The 15,057-nt window shown below is 40.8% G+C and overlaps 1 protein-coding gene across 1 annotated transcript in view; it reads left to right on the top strand.

Moving 5' to 3' along the window:
- The window catches only part of NAA60 (N-alpha-acetyltransferase 60, NatF catalytic subunit), a 961,262-nt gene extending 955,326 nt beyond the window's left edge, over nt 1-5,936 (top strand). Inside the window, exon 6 of the mRNA XM_044089782.1 lies at nt 3,385-5,936. The gene's annotated coding sequence lies outside the window, so the exon portion shown is untranslated. The remainder of the gene's footprint in view (nt 1-3,384) is intronic.
- The last annotated feature ends 9,121 nt before the right edge of the window (nt 5,937-15,057 follow it).

Below are 15,057 nucleotides of genomic sequence, written 5' to 3' on the forward strand. Positions count from 1 at the left end.
CCAACACCAGGCCACAACGACCACGGACACCTCCCAGATAGGGGGGGGGGCATTATCAAGGCAGAACAGTCAAAGGCACTTGGTCGCCTATAAAAGTCAGTCTACATATCAATGTTCTGGAACTGAGGGCAGTGCTCTTAGCACTGCAAGCCTTCCAAGCTGCTCTCCCTCTGGGAACAATTGCAGTTCAATCAGACAACATGTCAGTAGTCTGGTACATAAACAAGCAGGGCAGAACCAAGTCTTACCCTCTGTGTTGAGAAGCTCTCAGTGTGTGTGCCAACAGGCAATCTCTTCCATCTGCTTTCTAATAGTAGCACGCATCCTGGGGAGCTCAAATGTGATAGAGGACAAACTGAGCAGATGCATTCTCCTGCCTTAGAAGTGGTCTCTCAGTCCCAGAGTGGCAAAGGAGATTTTCTGTGACTGGGGCCAGCCTTGCTGCGACCTATTTGCCTCACCTCTGAACAACAAGTACAGCAGCTACTTTGCCCTAATCACCCCTCAGGTGGAGTCCCCGAGAGATGCTGTCCTTCACTATTGCCCCTCGGGACTACTCTGTGCCCTTACCCTGTTCCACTACTTCCTCACTTCCTGAAGAACGCCATAAGGTTGAAGAGCAAGGTGATTCTCATTGCTCCATTCTGGCCTCACCAACTCTGGTTTCACTTTCTTTGGCCTTACCTACTTCAGCATTCATGGACTCTGGACTGGGATCCAGACCTCCTGTCCCATCCTCGGGGACTAGGTCACCCCGAGCTGAAAAACCTCAAGCTTACAGCTTGATTACTCCATTGATTGCCAAGAAAAACAACTTATCCTGTCCAGTTCAAAAAGGTTTGTTGGCTTCCCATAAGCCTTCCACTAGGAAGCTCTACCACAGTAAATGGAAAAGATTTTCTGTTTGGGCATGTGATAATGGAATTGGTCCCTTTTCAGCACCAGTTGAAAAGGTCTTACAGTTTTTGGCTTTTCGAACAGGGAGCTGCTTCTTCTACCATCAATGTTCAGCTTGCTGCTATTTCTAAATTCCATGATGGTGTTGAAGAGCATTCCTTAATTTCACATAGGCTGTGTAAAGTTTTTCTGAAAGGAATCTTGAGATTAAAACCTCCTTATAGAGACCCTCTCATCCCCGGGATCTCACTATGGTTCTACAGTCCTTGGTCCATTCCCCTTTTGATCTGGCAGCTACTTGTCACTTGAAATTTCTTTCATGGAAGACCATTTTGTTGGTAGCCATTACATCTGCCAGAGGAAATTCAGAGATTCATGCGTTATCTTGAAAACTTCCATATTTGATTTTTCATAAGAATAGGGTATCTCTAAGAACCAACCCATCCTTTCTTTCAAAAGTAGTATCCAAAACTAACATTGATCAGTCTGTTGACTTACCAGTTTTCTTCCCTAATTTCTCTAACAAGGGAGAATATTGACTGCACTTACTAGATGTTCACAGACAACTGCATTTTTATTTCAGCAGAACTAAAGACTTTCAGAAGTCGGAACAGTTGTTTGTTTCCTTTTCTGGTCCATCCATTGGTAAACCAGTTTCAAAGGTCACTTTATCTAAGTGGTTAAGAGAATGTATTAGCTTTATCTGCAATAAGAAAAACCTACAATTACCAGCCCCAGTCAAGTTCATTCTACAAGGGCAATAGCCACATCTGCTGTTTTCCACTCTAAGGCTTCCATAGATGAAATATGTGCAGCAGCAACCCGGGCTACTCCACATACATTTATCATGCATTACAAGCTGGATCTGGTCTGTAGGGAAAGAGCATCTTTTGGCTCTATGGTGCTCAGGAATATCCTTCCATAAGGCCTCCCAAGATACAAGGTAGCTTTGGACGCTTTCCCATACAAGGATAAATGAAAATTGACAACATCAGATAAAGAAGTTATGTACTTACCATAACGTTTCATCAATTTTGTCGATCTTCATTTATCCTTAACACCCTGCCCTCCTTCAGACTCCTTGGAAGAACGGACTCTAGTCCTGGTTATCTGTTATGAATGACCTTGGACACAGCCTCTTCAATCGTTATAGGAATCTTTTTCCTATCTTCCTTTATAGCTGCAAATTCGATCTGAGGTAATCTAGAGAGGGGCATTCTGGACTTAGAACAGCTCATGAGAACCAAAAACTCTAGAGCTAACGGCCAAGCAATTTCCGAGAGTTGGGATAGAGTCCCATATGTCAAGGGTAAGTGAAGATCGACAACACAGATGGAACATTATGGTAAGTACATAACTTCTTTTTTTTATCTTCTACTTTTGGTATGTGACACACACCGTATGAACTTTTGTACTCATGCCTTGAGCTCTAAGCATCTCTCTGCCAGTATACAAATCATGAAACATAAGTATATGAAGCAAGCCTACCATGTTTCTTGAACTTTGTATACTTTATGTGATGTATCTTTGTAAGCTGTTAATTAATATTGTTTCTAATTTACTTTGACTTGGAGATTTTCTCCCCTTTCCTCCTCTGAAAATGAGCTTTTAGCCCAGTCTGACCTCCGCAGTAAACAGATGTTAAATAAATAAATAAATAAAATAAGTGTTAAAAATTGAGGAGCAAATGCAGGCTTATCAGTCATGGAGCTGCTAAACCTGTAGCAGAAAAAGGCATCTTCTTAGGATGGGGATGGTGCTTTGTGCAACTGCAGTTGCAACACTGTCTCTTGGATAATCAATGGAGACAGTGTAGTATTGCCATAATGGGTTTATAGGGCAATTGTCAAAAGTATTTACATTTAGCATTCTAAGTACAGTGCCACTGGATTGATGGTACTCAAGGGCTTTCCTACTTGAGTCATTACTATGTATCCATGTTTTTTCTGAATAGCTGCTGTAACACCCACTGTTGTGCCGACTCCATCCATTTTCTTACCGTCTTAGTCTGGGAAGTCTGTACTACAGGGGTCCTGTCCCTGTAAGGCAAAACATGTGTTCTGATTTGTTTGTAGATGAATCTTTGGATTGGGAGGAACAAATTAAGACATGTCTGAGATCAGATGGAGAGGAAACAAAATCTGTAACTATTTTTAGGGGTATCATGTGAACTAATTGTGTTTTAAGTTTTTATGGTGTGTGTGTGTGTGTGTGTGTGTGTGTGTGTGTGTGTGTGTGTGTGTGTGTGTGTGTGTGTGTGTGTGTGTGTGTAAAATGTATGAACACACATATTTAGGTAGATAAATAGAGAAAAGTTGCTAATATGGAATAAAGCAGTTAAATAATCTAGGCCGTTTCTTTTGAACACTAGAGTACAGGCAGCTTAGAGAGAGAATATCATAGAATCATAAGTGTCTACTTGAAGGCAGAAATTAAATTAATATTTTGGCTTTCCGATTGGTTTATCCATTGTATGTCTCTTTGCAGGACTGACACTGGCGTATTGAATGCTGCTTGTAAGGAAGCAAGTGACTGCTTCATGAAGGAAGACTGGGATAGTGGAGGACTGGACAGCTCTTCCCATGCCCAAATCCATGCAAGCGAGTCTCCCAGGGCATTCATTCCTCAGTTTACAGCGCTTTCAGACTTCACACTGCTACTGCACCAACATTTGCCTGTTTTTTTTTGTTTTTTGTGTTTTCTTTCAGAGAAGAATCAGATTCTTAAAATTAGTCTGCACTTAGCAGATTGGTGGAAATATCTTTAGGTCAGTGTTGCAGCCATCTGCAAATTGAAACACATTCTGTGGTTCTTACCTGTATATTATGTGTTTATCCTGCTTTTTTTCTGCAGCTGTTCAGCCACATTATGGTAGAATGTCAGCAGTGTTTGGAGGCTGAGAAGTTCTCGTTTTGTAAGCCTTAGTCTGAATGCCTTGTGCAGCCATTTTATGTAAATATGTTTCATATGTATGAATTTAACGTTTGCACTGATCATTTACTCATTTAATGGAAAAATGCAATAATTATTCATAAAAGTAATATTATTTAGCCCTAAGCTGATAGTAATAATTTTAAGATATATATTTATACATTTCTTAAAGTGTCCAGTTTCATTAGTCTTATACAACACTGAAAAAATTCCAGATCCCCAGTTCTGCTTGCTTTTATACTACTAGCACTGAATTTCTGGCTTTGCATTTTTTAATGTAGAGTGATTCGTGTATGTGTAACCCTCCCTGGGTTATCCCAACATACCTGGTGTTGCAGTCTAGTTGAGTATATTAGCCTTTGTTTAAAATAGATGCATTAATTCCTTCATGTTCCTCCTTTTATCCTGTAGTCTCAAACTTAGTGTATCCTACCATCTAGTAAGAGGAGGTCTGTCCTCATTAACTGCAGGTCTAAAAAAGACAGCAGGCATTATAACAGCTCAGCGTGTAAAACTTTTCCAAGTTACCTTGATCCCTTTCCTCATTCCACAGTAAACCAGGGTGTCACACCTCTTCAGTATTGCTTGCTCAACTTCTGACAGTTTTAGTGGACCCAGGATACTTGATTTCAGAACTGGTGATAAAATTATTACTCATTTCAAAGATATAATTAATTGCAAATAATCTCTTGACAAGATACATTTTTCTCCAGTTTTAGTGGAATTCTATCCTGATCCTTGATAGAAATGTGACCTTATGTGAACAACGCTCTTTAAGTACAGTCAAAAAAGAGTAACATATTGTACAAAAGACAATACTTGATGTAATAAAAAATGTATATTAACTCCAAGATTGCTATATCCCAGAATAAGTAGAAGATGCCACAGTCTTGATCTTCAAATAGAAAAAAGGAAGTCAGATATTCATGATCATGCATGAAATTGTCAATCACTAATGTGATACGGTTAAGACTGGCACCCATTTTATCCATCTATTTCTTCCTTTCACTTCATTGGGCCTTCCTAGTTTCAGCACTTTTACCAAAGTTACAAAGCAAAGTTCACTTACTTTAACTTATATCTTGGGGTGGTCTTTTTGCTTAATCATAATGATGTGTCATTCATTTAAGAAGTGTGCCTGCCTGCTGAAATAGGTTCTACTGTAGGGTAAGTATAACCACTGTTTAGATTGCTTTGAGTAGAGGCAAACCCATGGAAGAGCAGCACTGATTGAGGTTTTATTGCTGTCACCATTAAAAATCAGGAAAAATAGTTAAGATAGTGTTTGTTATAAAAGTTGCTTTAAGCTCAGGAAGAAGCAGGACCATCAACACTTTTGGAGCTGATGCTTTTGACTTCAACATCTGTTAGTACAAAGTCCCTTGAAAAGTCAGAACCCCACAAGACTCCTTAGCCTCAGCTGCAGCCCTTCTTGACAACTTAGACTGTTACAGAGAACATGAATGAGGATGTGCAGAAAATTGTCTTAAAAGTGACTGAATCTAAATTTCTGGTTGAACGCCTTTTAGAATCACAAAGAAGTATCACAGATTTTAAGTCCTAGAACTAGTTCATGTAATCTTACACTTTCTTGTCTGCCTGCACTTCAATTACATCTGGTCCATGAAGGCTCTGTTGTCGAGTAAGAAAAGTCTGTCTCCTATCCTGCAACTCTGCCCTGCCCCCCAGCTCAGATCTCCAGCATGTTTATGCCTAGTCTCACTGTCCTTGGTGACATTTCTGAGATTGCCATTGTTGAATCTTGTAGTCTCAATGTTGATGCCAGAGGCTGTTTTGATGGCTGGGTTTGTGGTGCCTTGGTCAGTACCTTATATCATGGTGGTGTTGTCTGTGCCATCAAGTCTTCTATTGGCATTAGTTTTTTTTTTTCCCAGTGCCTTTATTGCCTTTGTTAATGAGTCTCTAGACCCGGGGACCAGGGCCTTGGTTCCTGTGTTGATGTCATTATACCCTGTCCCCCAGCAGTCAGCATCAGTGTTCTTGACACCAGCATCAATCAGTTCATGCTTGATGCAAACATATTTACACTGGATCCCCTCTTGCCTTTTACAGACCTGATGCCTCTGCACTTTTTTTTTTTTTTTTTGCTTCCAAATAGATATTTCAATAAGCCATGAGCCCTGCCACCAGTTGTACACTATGATAAAGGGTCCAAAGGCCTTTTGCACCATCCTACTTCAACTTTGGCCTGTGAATGCATGTGTTCCTCCTCTTTGGACTCTTTTTTTTTCTCCCAAGATGCTAAGGAAGTTGACGTCCAAGGAGAAGCATAGTGTATTCCCCGTGGAGTCTCCCGCCCTGACTGTTGACAACAAGAAGGAAGGAAATTCTTAAACATCCTTCCCCAAGGACACCAAGTTTGGAGAAAGTCTAGAAATTATGAGTGAAAGAGGGTTATGCCTGAGTAACCGTGTGCCCTCTGCAAACAATGCTGCAAAAGGCATTTAGGTCCACCCACCAGACCCCTAGGGTGATCCCTTTATTACCTGACATACTGAAGGTGGTCACCAGTGCAGCATGGGAAAAGCCTGGTATGGCAGATCTGGGGTCTATATTAGATCACCGAACACTTAGGTAAGCGAACGGTGATTAATTGACCCCATATAAGCAAAAGCTTACAAAACCGAACTGTCAGAACAATTGCAGTTCCAACAAAAAAAAAAAAGAAAAAGAAAGCACATTAAAACATGAGGTCCCCCCACATCCCCCAATGTGGGGGGCTGTGCCCCCCACACACCCCCTACTTAAATATACCAACTCCCAAGACCGCACTACAGTGCCGAAAACGGCAAAGTACCAAAGCGGCCAAGCGAATACTTTCCCAGGGAAAAAATTCACTTACATGCCGCTTTGATATTTTGCAGCTTCGGTTTTGGCAGTTTGACCAAGGCACATTCGAAAACATGTGTCTTCGGTCTGCTGATAGGAACCCCAGATCTGGTATCAGGGAAAGATAATATGTTTCTCTGGCCACCCAGAGATTAGAATGTTTGGTGGGAGATTGTGAAACCAGATATCGTGGTCGCAGCAGCTGTCTTCACAAAGGCTCCCAACTCTTTTCTTCCTCCATTTAAGGATTCCAGGGTAATGGATTGCCTTATGATGTGGATCTACACCTTCTTATGCAGGCTTTAAACTGTCTGGTTCTTATTAGTGAAATTTCGGCAACACCTGGTTGATGCAAGCCTCAGTTCACTGGTGTAGTTGCCTGATGGACCAGTCAAGATTAAGTTGTTCTCCTGATCAGCCACCACTTTTGGTATCTTAGATGTGATGATGAGAGTAACATGTTTTGCAGCAGAAGCTTCAGACAGAGCTGTTGGACCCGTAATTATTATGTATGGGCACATGTGTCTGAGGCTTGGAGATTTAATTTTCCCCTTTACAGTGACTCTGCATATTCTGCCATGATGTTAAGACATATTTACAGAATATGGAAAAGGAGAGTAAAACCTTGTCTGTCCTTGGTGTGTAAGATTTCAGCCACCTCCATACTTTCTTGGAATGCAGAGGAGGCAGTGCAAGGTAATAGTTCAGGAGTCTTGCACAACAGAAAAGTCAACAATCTGAGAAAAACCCAAATGCTCAGAACATCATCCAGAAGGGTGTCACTCCCATGGGGAAGGGTCTTCAGAAGTTACAAGATGGCTGTGCCTTGTCCACAGGTTGTCAGCAGGGCCAGCCTTGATGACTTGCCTGATGTTCCTACTCTGGTGGCAGGCAGGTGGCCACTATCCCCTCACTTTTCCTGTTTGTGAAGATGTCACCAAGAGCACATGGATTCAGACAGTCATATCCAGAGGATACAAGATATTGTTCATTACTGTGCTTCCTCCACAGTGATTATCCTTGTTCTATGGCTCATCCCTCAGAAACATACTGCAAGGAAAGAGGCTCTTGGCATTCTACAGAAAAGGGTTACTCAAAAGATCCTTCAGGACTATGGTCAAAATACTACTCCAGATTCTTTTCAGTGCCAGAAAATGACTGATCTAAATGACATAAACCTAAAAAAACCATTTGAATGGCCTGATGTGCTTATCTTTAAGAGACTGGATGTGCTGTTCAGATCCATAGGATAATATCTAGATGGCCAAGGAATTCAAGAAGTTCCTTTGCTTCTGAGTAGGAACCAGTCACTTCAAGTTCTGGATGCTTCCATCTGGTCTCAGATCTGTTCACCAGATGCATGCCTGTCATGGCAGCTAGGCAAAGGCTACAAAAAAACACAAGATTTTCCCTTTCTTGGATAATGGTCTCATATGTGCATCATTTTTCAGAGTCTAGTTTTGACTTGGGAGTCTTTATTGAAGCTGTTCTACTCTTTGTCAATTGGCAGTGAACTTTTTGAAGTCCCAACCATATCCATCCCAGCTGTTCAGTTGTCTTGTCTTGGCTGCATTCTGAATAAGTTAGCTTGCAAGGTGTATCTTCATGCAGACAGAATTTTCTCTTACAAAAATAAAGTTCCTGTGCTCCTGGAAATTAAGATCCAAAACAAAGTTTCTGAGCTCCTGGAATGCCTTGCTTCAAGACACTAGGTCTCGTGACATCTGTCATTCCTGTGATACCCTTTGCAGTGTATCACATAAGAGTACTACTCTGGACCTTGATTCAGTGGTCAAGCTCATATCCCTTCTGATGCAAATTTCAAGAACTTAACAGAAAATACATAAATAAATAAAACTACTGCAGTAGCTGCATCTGTTGAACTTTACAGAGGGCAGTCCCTTCCAGATGTCTACTGCCTTAGTGGCATTCACTACATATATGTCTGCCTTGGGGTGTGGGTATTACAAAGGACAAAGTGTCCAAGGTGTCTGGACCCATATCTGTCAGCATGCTAGAGGTAAAGGCAGTCCTTCTGACCCTTTAACCCTTTCATAGCTCCCTGCCCCAAGGTGTGATAGCTATCCATTCCAGAAACATGCCAGTGGTGAGGAGCATCAGGTTGCAGAGAAAACTGATGCATACCCTTTGTGTCAAGAAGCTATGTGTGTGATTGGGAATAGGCTGGGTTATCCAATTGCTTTCTAACAGCTAACCACTTCCCAGGGGAAGCCAGTTCACTTGCAGATAAGTTCAGCTATTGTCGAGTGGTTCCTTGTCGCTGGTGATGTGGAGGCTTTTCCATCAGTAGGGAAAGCCTTGCTGTGACCATTTTGCTTCCCCAGCTATTGCCAAATAGATCCTCTTTTTTTCCTAATCCCTGCACTGAAAGGACATTCCTGGAATGCTCTGGTCCAGAATGGCTTTCTGGACTTCTATATTCTACCTACATTTTTCCTTTCATGAAGAGGTTCGTACAGAAAGCCAACCAGCACAAGTTAAAGGTCCTTCTCAATGCACCATTCTGGCTTTGATGAGTATGGTTTCTACTATCTCACCTGTTGGAGCAACTGTTACTCTTGCTTCTTCTCAAGACCCTCTTATTTAACCCCTCATACAAGCTATACCTGGACATTCATTCTGTTTAAGTGATCACATAGTTTCTCCACCACTAGTGTCTTGCAACCCTTCCCTTTCCTTCTAGAGTAGTGCACATAATCCCCTCCCCCTCCTCCTGAACACATAAAATTTATAAAGATAAGACATGCTTCTCTGTCTGGACCACCTCAAAAGGTTTGGATTGATTTTGGATTGTAATACCATCTTGTTGTAACATGTTTACCTGTGATTTTCAGTACTGGGGTTCGCTACTCTTCTGTTTAAGTCCACCTAGTAGTGATGTCTAATTTCTGCCAGGGGGTGATTTCATAGGTTTATAGGTGTATACTAGGCTAACAGCCACAGGGGCCCTTATAAAGCCAAACCATATAATCCAAATGTATCCCATGAGTTATTGTGCCTTAGAGGTTATTTTAAGGGTTGTATGTTAGTCAGGGTATGTTTGTTCAAGATATGTTTTAACAGCTTCTATAAAAGCATCTTCTTTGGCTTCTTTAAAGGCATGTAAAGCCTTTCATAAAGGTACACTCCTGAGAGCACCATTTAAGGACCCAGTTCCACATTAGGATTTCTATTTTATGTTAAATAAATAAATAAATAAAACTGTCTCAATGTAGTCCTGCAGTATATGCAGAGTTAAATTTCCTTTCTTGGAAGACTCTCTTTCTGGTGCTCCTCACTTCATGGAGGATTTTGATCTGCAGTCACCATCAGTTGCTCATCCTTGCTTTTTTATTTATTTTTTTCATAAAGACAGGGTTTCTGTCTGTAATAATCCCTTGTTTATGCCAGTCGTGACAGAATCTAGTGTCAACCAGTACATTCATCTTCCATTTTTTCCTCTGTACTCTAGTCATGGAGAATACCTCATTCACTATATAAATGTGTAATATCATCTGAGGTTTTGTATCCATAAGGCTAGATCTGCTAGAAAAAAGTTAACTTCTTTTTGTTTGTATTATGAAAGAACTTGACAGTAGCAAAAGTCAATGAACAACTGGACACAGGAAAAGTCTCTGTCTGTATTAATAAAACAATTTATTAATAAATCACAATGTTTAGCGGTTTCATTTCTGGTAATTCAGAGACTCCTTCAGAATGGAAGTAAGTGCAAGAAAAGCATCTTTTAAAACAAAGAACACATTCCGCTTATGTAAAACCAGTCAGCAATACCCTAGGCTAATTAAACAATTATAGCTTAAAGACACATTAGCTAAAAAATACCAATGCTAAAAAGACATCAACTGAAGTGTTGCATGAAAATCACCATTATAAAATATTTATATAAAAAAATATTAGGTTAAAGGACACTAATGCTTTAGCTAAGCATTGTATAGAGTTTAATGACCATTTTTTTTAAAATTCACTGTCATAGAAGTTTGAGAGGTGGATGTCAGGGGTGGACCATGGACACTACATCTGGAAAGACAGGAAACTTTATGGCAGCTTAGAGTTAATGCCACACAATGGCCTGGTATTAACAACTTCCTTTCTATTTTTTGCTTTTTTGAAGTTAAAAGCCTTAGAGATGTAGTTTATTTATCATTTGATTAACTAAACGATGGCAAGGTCATATTCAAGTAATTTTAACTTATTTCACTATTTTAAATTGTATTTTTCAGCAGGTTGCCAGGATAGTGTATTACATTATGTATATGTGGTGACATGGCTATACATGTATATTTAAATAACATGTTCACATTTCTGTTGAGATATATATACATTTTTGTTGAGATGTATGTACATATTTGTATAATTGTTTTCATAATGGTGATTTTCAAGCAAGACTTAAATTGATACATCTTTTTAGCAACAGTATTTTTTTAGCTAATGTGTCTTTAAGCTGTAATTGTTTAATTAGGCTAGGGTATTGCTGATTGGTTTTACTTAAGGGGGTGTGTTCTTTATGTGTTTTAAAAGTGCTTTTTTTGCACTTTTTCCCTTTCTGAAGAAGTCTCTGAATTACCAGAGATGAAAATGCTAAACATTGTGATTTATTAATAAATTGTTTTATTAATACAGAGAGCGACTTTTCCTGTGCCCAGTTGTTCATTTTCTGGTTTTCTTGTGCTTGTTTGTGGAGTAGCAAAAGTCAGCTTAGCCAAATGGTTCTTTGATTGTATTCATTTTTTTTTTTTTGTGCCAAGTTTAATAAGCCTTTTCCTACAGTTTCCGAAGCTTTTTCTTCAAAAGCAGAAGCTACTTCATGAATGCAGCTCTGTGTAAAATTTATGTAGCAGCTGTTTCTCAAAAGCTAACAAGGCACTGTAAACTGGATGTGATATATAGGCCCGGGTCTTCATTTACAGCCATAGTTATAAAATATATATTGTCATAAGGGAGACTTCCCTAAGATAATTACTTAAGTTGAACTTCCTCCTACCAGGTATGAAAGTTATGTATGTACCATAACAGTAGAAGACCAGGTCTGATGTTGGTATCATACCCACATTTCTTCCTCCTCCACTGATGCAGTAAGTCTACAGACGTGATAGTAAACATTTTTCTCCTGTTTGTTTAGCTCACAAAAGATCTGGAAATGTGTTGTACAGTGGTACATTGTGGGATAAGGAAATAATGTATAGGCTGGGAATGTTTATGTGCCAAACTGTCCCAGTTGCAGCCATAGTCCTGCTGTTGTTACCGACAGTGTACCTGTTTTGCCAGATTTATCATTTATGGCAAGTACATATCTTTCATTTTTTTTTTGTTATTTTGAATGTTTGGAAACTTTCATGAAGTATGTTTTTTTCTTTGCTTTGGGTCTACATGCCCACTGAATTCCTGCATTCTGTTTTCTGGCATACCCTCTGATGTAGCAAGCCCCTCCTGACCTACTTTATGTAGGTGCAGTTTACCTTTCTGGGAGATAAATTCCTGTCTCCCACCTGAGTTAGCTCCCTGAGGCAAGTTTATAAACCCCCCCCCCCCCCATTGAGCTGTATAATATTAACTTTAATCTCTCAGATGGTTGGCTGCTAGTGGCACAGTCAGGAGTCCTTAAGTGTGAATGAACATCCTGCCCCAAGTACGACCTTTTATTCCCACATTCCCACTCAGGCCACACATACAGTGATGCTGAGACACAAGCTTTCTTGCTGACTTACCCACCTATTGTACCCCTGCATGCATTTTGTTTATATGTGCATCAGATCAAACACACATACACACACACACACACACACACACACACACACACACACACACACACACACACACACACACACACACACACACACACACACACACTACATAAGGAGTCAGTGTTAACTGCACCCCAACCATCTTTGCCAGCAAAAAAAGAGTTAGCCCAAACAACACATTTTTCCTTTTTGATTACCAAAAACTCTTTGGGCCCATTTCTGAACCTAGATTGTTCAGCAGTGTAGTCAGGTGCCTTTCTTTTGTATCACAACCTTTTACACTATTTTGCACATTTCTTAAAACAACTTAGTACTTATTCATCTCTTCATCTTGGAAGCAGCATATGTGGCACCTTTTTGGGAATGTTTTGTTGATGTTCATCATATTGATCATTGCTGCCGTAGCCTTAGCTATATTGGTTATATCCTGCCAAGGATATGCCAGCCAGCCAGCTTACAAAGCTTCAGGTTACCTTCCATACACCCAAACATACCAAACAGCTCGAGCTGAGCAGGCTAAAAGACAAGTTTGGGTGTAAAGCCCTTTAGAGCTTTACTGACACCAAAGAGTACACTCCTCTGAGGCTTTCGAGGATCAGTGATTGGCTTGTGCTTTCCTTTGCTGGGCAGGTTAAGTTCCCTTGGTGGGGGGTGTCAATTTTTCATAATTTTATTGATGTTTTATTACTTTTCTCTTCAGGAAAGTTATTTTAAAGTTAGGTGTACTGTGTTTTAACTGACTGTCTTGAGACTGTAAAGTACTTTTAAAAGGAGAACTCCTTTTTTCTGTCAGTTTTAAAGTATTGTAAACTAACTGAAAACATATTTTTGTGGAGATATTGTGTATAGTTTTCCTTTATGGGGCTGGCATAGTGATTTAAAGTGATTTTTACTTTGCTTTTTTCTGTCAGAAAAGTAACTTTTATGGACTGGTCGATGTTCTTCGTGTTTCACTGTTGCAATTATCACCTATGGGTTATCCTTGCTGTGGAAGTCCTCGGCCGGCCCAAATACCAGAGTCAATGTTTTTCTGCATCGGCTGTTGTCACCTGTAGTCTGACGTCAGGTTGTCAGTGTTATAAAGCAAGGCAGCCGACGCCATTACCCCAATCTTTCTTGGAGTGGAGCCTGTAGCAGAAGCAGTTTGCAAGTGTGCCGGTCGGTCACTACCAGAGTCTGAATTACAGCTGAAAACGTCTAAAGCTAAGTACCATGTTGGGATCCTTTTTTCTTGCACTAACCGATATCTGAAAAAGTTAGCAATTGTGTTGCCTGTGGAAAACAGATCCCACACCGAGACTTCCATTCATACTGCGTCACTTGCTTAGGCCCAGACCATGACATCCCCTGTTGCCATTTCTGTGCCCTCTTTAACGTGAGAACCATTCACTGTAGAGCTCTTATCGTAGAAAGGTATTTTCATCTTCCATCTTCGTATTCTGAAATGGCGTCTGTCAGTCAACAATCCATAGACTTTCCAAACAAACTCAGAGATAAAGATAGAGACAGACCACATAAGGCTAAGTGTTCCGACGACTCTACCACTAAGCAGGTCATCAGTTCTCCGGAATTCAGTGTGGTGCTTTCGCAGTCCCTGATGCCCATTACAATATCTACGCAGGCCTCTACCAAGACCCTTTCAGACTCCGGTATGCCGCAGAAATCTTCTTCATCTTCCGAGCCTTTGGCTGTCTCTGCCTTGGTCGGGTCTGGAGCCGCGACAAAGGCACTAGCTTTCAATGAGGCCTCTCGCAGTACCGAATCTAGACAAAAACTGATGTCTTCTCATCCGACTACTGTTTCTCTCAGACCGATGGATACTCTTACGCCTAGAAGCCAGGCCACTGCTAGAAAATCTGCCTCTAGCCACCATCTTCCTCCTGCTCCACCACCCCAAGCACAAATGCTTAAAATGGCAGAGAATCTTATCTCGCTTATCAGGGGGTAGTCAGGCCACAACTTCTAAAAGGAAAAGACCCCCTTCTCCTGAAATTATGACAGACTAGGATTCTGAGGAAGCTGATTATTTAGATTTTGAAGAGGAACAACAACTTCTGACTGCTTATGAGGATTCATATGCAGAGGAATCCATTCCTTCTGCCTCCCCACCAGAAGACCTTTCCTTTGGGGAAACCCTTCACACCCTCAGGGAACATTTCCAATGGGAATCTCAGGACTTCCTCCAGTCTAAGAAAAGACTGAGTTTCTGGACCTGCCCCAGCACAGACCCCTGCCCATCCGTCCTATCTTAGAAGTGGTGGATGATGTTTTCCATGAATCTAGCTTAGCCTCTGATGCCCTCCCACCTGCTCCCAGTAAACCTGACAGGCATTACAGAGTATCGGATTCTCACAAATACCTGTACAGAAATCCTGCTGCAGACCCAGAGGTCATTACACGGGGACCTAAATGAACTAAGACTAGTTCTGCCAAGAATCCTATTCCTTCTGACAGGGATTCCAGAGCTGTGGACAGATGGGGTAAAAAAGGATACCCCTCTGCGACCTTAGCTATCAGAGCACTCAGCTGTCAGTTCCATCTGTTAAAATATCGACAACACACTTTGGAACTATTAAAACAAAAATTTTCAACCTTTCCTGAGTGTGCCAATTCGAAA

The sequence above is a fragment of the Protopterus annectens genome, chromosome 12.part0 (genome assembly GCF_019279795.1).
Source record: "Protopterus annectens isolate FY-2018-M chromosome 12.part0, PAN1.0, whole genome shotgun sequence".
Taxonomy (NCBI): Eukaryota; Metazoa; Chordata; order Ceratodontiformes; family Protopteridae; genus Protopterus; species Protopterus annectens.